General features: G+C 37.6%; 1 long non-coding RNA gene across 1 annotated transcript in view; it reads left to right on the top strand.

Moving 5' to 3' along the window:
* The first annotated feature begins 644 nt into the window (after positions 1-644).
* LOC143673795 (uncharacterized) overlaps positions 645-6,000 on the top strand; it is a 31,094-nt gene continuing 25,738 nt past the window's right edge. Inside the window, exon 1 of the long non-coding RNA XR_013170657.1 lies at positions 645-3,214. This is a non-coding gene — a long non-coding RNA (uncharacterized LOC143673795). The remainder of the gene's footprint in view (positions 3,215-6,000) is intronic.

Genomic DNA, 6,000 nt, shown 5'->3' with positions numbered 1-6,000 from the left:
ACTTCCAAATGGGTCCCTGGACCAGGTAAGTCCTGAAACATAAATGGGTCAGCCTTTCCATAGCATAACCTGATCCCAACCCTCTCCCATATTATCATCAGTCCATGCCAACATGAAAAAGTTAGAATGGGCACAGTCCAAATACCCTGAAGAGTGGGAGAAAGATCAAAGGAAGTGGTCGAGTATACAACCAAGGAAGGCTTAACAAATAAATATGAGTGCTGAATCAAACGATTTCCTTTAGCCTCAGTACCTTAGAGCAGCTAGGAGTGAAAACCTAAAATTGTGGAGTTGTAACCATACCAAACTCTGAAATCTGTTCTAAAACTAATTGTCGAGATGTACTCTGAATTTTATTGCTTTTATGTATATATGTTATTTAAAGAGAAAGAGGAGTATGACAGAGAAGATAGGATTTAACAAATGACTGTGACAACTGAATATTTATATTGATATTTCTGTTGGTCTCCAATTTCTTGGAACAGGTAGAAGATAAAAATGAAAACTCATGCAACTGTAACCTATACCAAACTTTAAAATCTATTCTATAACTACGTGTTAAAATGTACTTGGGAATCTACTGCTTTTATGTACATGTTATAGTTCACAATAAAAAAAGCTTTAAAAAATTGAGGTTTTTTCCTAGTTTCTACTAGAATTTTTGCCATGACCTAGTCATTCTTCCCAGAAACAACCATATCTTTCATTTTAACAAATTTTGGACTCTGCTTTATAACTCACTGTATGTCAGCTACTGTGAGAAACATTACTTTAACCATTTACTAACACTGAAATCTAGAATCATCTTCTATTTGATGGCATGTCATAGATTGTTCTAGTCTAAAAGCTGCTGCGATGTGATATCCTAGAACTTGGAATGACTTTTTTAAAGTGGAATTTAATAAGTTGTAAGTTTGCAGTTCTAAGGCTGTGAAAATGTCCAAATTAAGGCATCAACAAAAAGGAAATGAATTTCGGGCTTTCTCTCTCAACTGGAGGGCACATGGTGACATCTACTAACTTTCTGTCCCAGCTTCTTGTTTCATGAAGGTGCCCTGGGGGTGTTTTCCTTCTTCACTTCCAGAGGTCTGTGGCTATGTGGATTCTGTAGGATCTGGATACTCTCGTGGCTTTAAAGCATTTTCCAAAATGGTTCCCTGTTAAAGGGCTCCAGTAAGCAGTGCCCACAATGAATGAGTGGAAATACGTCTCCATGAAAACCATCTAATCACAGGTTTGCCACCCACAAGTGGGTGCATAAGATTTCCATGGAAACAATAAAAAAGATTCCACCCAGCCATATTGAACAAGGATAAAGGGACATGGCTTTTCTGGAGTACATAATAGCTTCAAACCAGCACATTCCACTCTTTGCACCCCAAAAAGACATGTTCTTTCCAAATGCAAAATACATTTATTCCATAACAATATTAGAAAGCCTTAAACCATTTCAGTAACAATGCAAATACAATACAAAGTCAGAAACCCTACAAATCTCCAAAGTCAGCTACATGGTCTGTCCTGAAGCAAAATTTTCCTCTGGTTTTGAATTTGTAAAACTCAGAACAAATTACCCGCTGCCAACCGAACAAAGGAGGTACAGGAACAGTCATAGGCTACATATTTCCATTTCCATAAGGAGGAACTGGAAGGAACACAGGTCTTACCGGACCAAAATACTTCTGGAAAACTGTGGGCAAATGCCATTAAATTTACTGAGAATCATTTATCCACAAGGTTTGTAAAGCGGTAGTCACACTCTTTCCAAGGACGCTTGCAACAGCCTGCCTCTCTCTGAATGCAGCCTTGGGGGACACTGGGGAGACCACCTTTTTCTTGGCTCTACTCTCTCTATGCATCAGGGGAGGACCCAGGCTCTCTGTCATCTCTGGGGCACATCCTCAACCCCTCCAGAATAATGGACAGCAGCCAGTCTCTCCTTAATCCCCAAGGAACATGCACCACTGTCTCCATGGTCCGGGGTGGCACAACACTTCCACTGCAACAAGGCGGCAGGTCCACCCTCTGTCTTGGGAGCAAACTCACCCTCTCCAGGTGCTCAGATGGTCTGCTCTCCTGGCCTGTGGTTTCTTGATTTTGGACATTCACTTCCATAGTTCTGCCTCTGAAGTTATTTTTCCTCCTAAGTGTCCCTTTTCTGCCCCTCTTAATCCAGACTAGCAGTGCTTCTGTTTATACAGATCTCTTTATGGGCAGATAAAAGGCAATTAAATCTGAAAGACAGTGTAGAGAGAAAGCCAAAGAGATGTTAAGTGAGGACCCACAGTAACTCAGAGAGGAGGCAACAGGAACTAAAAGCAATGAGGCCCAGGATAGGAGGATCAGCAGATGTGGCCATGTGTCTTGCTATCTGACAGAGGAACCCTGGATGCCAGCAGCCCATCTTCAGAGAATGTTATCATTCAGTTGCGTTCTTAATTGTGACATTTTCACAACTATAAATTTGTAAGCTAATAAATCCCAAATGTAAAAGCCTACCAATTTTTGGCATATTGCATTTCAGAAGCTTTAGCAAGCCAAAACAGAAGTAAACAGGGTGCATATGTTTAGAAAGAGTTCCCTTTTTGGAATTATCTTTGAATGAGTAACTATGAAAGATTTCTCCCCTGCCTATCTTTGCAGTCAGTTAGCAATATGATTGTAATATATACTTATTTATATATGTATATATATTACACACCAGAGTAAGAGTGTAAAGCAGGATGTTCTCTTCAGTGGTTCATCATTCTTATGAGTAAAAGTTCATCTATTGGTGTGCTGGTTTGAAAGGGTTATACACTCTAGAAAAGCATGTTTTAATCTTGGTTCATCTTGTAGAGGCAACCATTTCTTTTAATCACTATTCAGCTCTGTAGGTTGAAAGCTAGATTATTTCTATGGAGATGTGACACACACAGTTGTGGGTATTAACTTTTGACAAGAGGGAGATGTGACTCCATGCATCCCAAGTGGGTCTTGATTAGTTTTCTAGAATCCTTAAAAGAAGAAACATTTTGGAGGAAGCTTTAGAGCCATGAGTACCATGACAGCTGTTGCAGTCAGAGACCTTTGGAGATGAAAAAGGAAAATGTCCCCAGAGAAGCTTCATGAAACAAGAAGCCTGGAGAGAAAGCTAACAGATGTCACCTTATTTGCCATGTGCCCTTCCAGTTGAGAGAGAAACCCTGAACATCATCAGCCTTCTTGAGCCAAGGTATATTTCCCTGGTTGCCTTAGATTGAACATTTCTGTAGCCCTGCTTAATTGGGACATTTTCACAGTCTTAGAACTGTAAACTACCAACTTACTAAATTCCCCTTTTGAAAAGCCATTCCGTTTATGGTATATTGCATACCAGGAACTAGCAAAGTAGAATATATAGGTATCTCAATTTTTGCAATATTGTCATAATTCTTTGTTGTGGGTGCCTGTCCTATGCAAATATCAGGATTAATGATGTTGTGTTAGTTCCTGTAGTACAGCCATACTTTAAGTGGGCTTCCATTATGGAGACAGGAAATTCAGTTTAAAATTTAATACATATAATAGTAATGACAGCAAGGTTTTACTGGATGATAGATATAATTGTAAACACTCTTAATGCATAAGTTCAATGAAGTTTGGAGAGGAAACATATTCAGTAATTCAAGATGTGTTGAAAAGAAGAGTCTTAGAATATATTTTAGGAAACTGAAGCAAATGTAGTCTTTTATGATTATAACACATGAAGCCACAGATTTAATTTTATCTGTTAGTACAGGATAAATCAAACACTTATGTAAAGAAATAAATTTGAATTTTATGTAGGAATTATTAAACAGTCAAATGAGAAAATATGGTTTGGTACTGGGAGATGTCCAAGAAAACTGAAAATATGAGTAAGTGTAGAAGACAATTTTCCAAAGAAAACAACAGTATCTGAGGAAATATAATTAAGGGAAGATGAAAAATATTAAAAGACTAAGGAACAATTACATCAGTTATGGATGCAGAAAGAAGATAGGACAGATTAACTGAGGTGGAAGTGAAGAAAGTAAGGATTTATGGTTCTTGAGATATAAATTTCATTTTGCTCTTCTGACATAATGAAAATAAAATGACTCAGTTGTCAAAGATTAAGAAGTTTTACTGATCTCACTGCCATCCCCCTCCTACATGGGACATGATTCCCAGGTGTGTAAATCTCCCTGGCAATGTGGGAGGGACAGAAATCCCAGGATGAGCCTGGACCCTTCACCAAAGGATTGAGAAAGCCTTCTTAACAAAAATGGGATGAGAGAAATGAGACAACATAAAGGTTTCTCAAGGAGAGGCACATGGTGACATCTGCTGAGCTCTGGTTTCTGTCTAGCTTCAGCTCAGCTCCTGGCATCCCTTGCAGCTTCTGCTTTATGAAACTGTCTGCATTTAAGCTTTCTCCTAAATGACTCCCTGTGTTGGCTCTCTTAAGGACTCCAGTAACCTATTCAAGACCCACTTTGAATGGAGTCTCCTCTTCTAATCTAAAGATCACACCCACAATTCAGTGTGTCACATCTCCATGGAAACAAACTAATGAAAATACTCATTCAGGAACATAAGAACAAAGCTATTCTGGGGTGGCTAACAGTTTCAAACCAAAACATGTAGATAGCATAAAAATTACTTATAATATATACTGTAAAATTTACAACCACACTTCCACATCTAGTAATGTATTGGACTAAAAATTCTGGAAAACATAGCTGTGGTAAATGTATAAAATTACCATATAAAACTATAATAAAAGCTAAAACTTTTATGTTGCTAATAATTTGTCACGCACATTTGCAAGTGCTTTACATACATTAACTCTAAAATTGCTATTATTATTTTTCACATTTTACAGAGAAGAAACGCCATCTTTTTTCAAGTTGAGCTTGTAAGAAAGTGAGGTCCAAAAATAGAAAGGAAAAACGAGGCTGATGACTTTGCATTGAAGCCATGGGCTGCCAGGACAGCTCTGCCCATTCCGGGAACTAAAGAAGGCAGTTAGTTCCATGGCAAACTCAAGGGCCTTGCACAGCAGAGAATTAAAACTAAACCCTGCATAATGCCTGAGACCTGGTGCTTTGTGTAAGAATGGGGTGCAGTCAGTCAAATCCATCCATAGGCCAAGGAAATGAAAGTGTGTGTTTAATCAGTCAGGTGTTTTTGTTTCTCCAAAAGACTGTTCCAGAAGAAGTTTTAAGACACCTAGTGGCAGAAGGTACATTTACAAGTCAGTATATGAATAATTTTTAATTTAGATCAAAGAACTGTTCTTTTAAATTAATTTGACTCATTTTCAACTGAAGTTTTCTTGTGCACATGGAGAAACTGAAGCAGTAAATATTCTGCTAGCAGAGGACTTTAAAAACAGTGACAGAATGCCAGTGGCAGATCAGTATTATCAGGTGCCTCAAATAGAAAATCAGATAAGTTAATTTCAATAACAGTTCCTTTTTTTAATTCAGTTTATAAAATCAAAGCTAAGTCTTTGGAAGTTCATTCTCTCACAGATGAATTATCTGACATTCTTAACTGCCATATTTAACTGACTTCAGAATTCTAACGTCAGTTAAAAACTCAACATTGAAGGAAAAATTGCTTTTGACTTGATTATAATAGTACAAATTTGGACAGGTACATATTTTGGTAAAAATAACATTCAAACTAAATTAAGAAACCCATGTAGCAGTAACGTACTTGGAATTGGTTTTGACACAGATTAATTCATAACTGGGTCCAAACTGTCGATCAAAACAGGCCAATCAAATGTACCACTTTTTCTATGTATACACAGAGTAACTGATCTGCAAAATTTCTTACAGTGGCTGATGTTAAATGATAACATTTTATAAAGCACTTTCTTTGTCATCCCTCATGGATTGGATATTAGAAACCTCTGAACCACAGAAGAACTGCTTTGTAAATCATCTTGTGTTGATAGGCAAGGGGTATTAGATGTATACGTTTTCCTGTATTCTTTTTATTTCTTTT

The sequence above is a fragment of the Tamandua tetradactyla genome, chromosome 2 (assembly GCF_023851605.1).
Source record: "Tamandua tetradactyla isolate mTamTet1 chromosome 2, mTamTet1.pri, whole genome shotgun sequence".
NCBI classification, from domain to species: Eukaryota; Metazoa; Chordata; class Mammalia; order Pilosa; family Myrmecophagidae; genus Tamandua; species Tamandua tetradactyla.
Note: the sequence above shows the minus strand (reverse complement) of the source record. Positions and strands in the feature narration are given on the sequence as shown.